Below are 469 nucleotides of genomic sequence, written 5' to 3' on the forward strand. Positions count from 1 at the left end.
GAAATCCATAGTCACGTGCCCATCATGGCACCTCCTTTGTCATAAAATGTTTCCCATGAGATTTAAAGTAAGCTGCCCTATGATAAATTAGACATCCTATAAACCCTTGCATAGTGCTGCTGGCCAAAGCACTGAGGGCAAGGAAGAGGAACCCATACTTGGAACAAATGTCAAATTCGAGGTAGGAGGCATTGCCGTGCCTCTTGGGTGGAAGCACCCTGGTATGATCAATTTGCCATCAAATGGCTGATTGGTCTTCTCAAGGCAGAGTGCAGTATTGAGGGGCAGCATTGATTTCTGCTGCTGAAAGGTCAGACACACAGCTATGGAGAAGTTACATCCTCCTCATGAGAGGGAGCCCCTCTGACAGGTGCTTGCATAGTCTCCCTCCCTATCATGATGGTTCCGTGGGCCCACTGTCAGGGCACGTGGTGGCCAACCTAAAATAGACATGTTATTTTTTTTTTTT

The sequence above is a fragment of the Otolemur garnettii genome, unplaced genomic scaffold (genome assembly GCF_000181295.1).
Source record: "Otolemur garnettii isolate 467f Iridium unplaced genomic scaffold, OtoGar3 scaffold00013, whole genome shotgun sequence".
In the NCBI taxonomy this organism is placed as follows: Eukaryota; Metazoa; Chordata; class Mammalia; order Primates; family Galagidae; genus Otolemur; species Otolemur garnettii.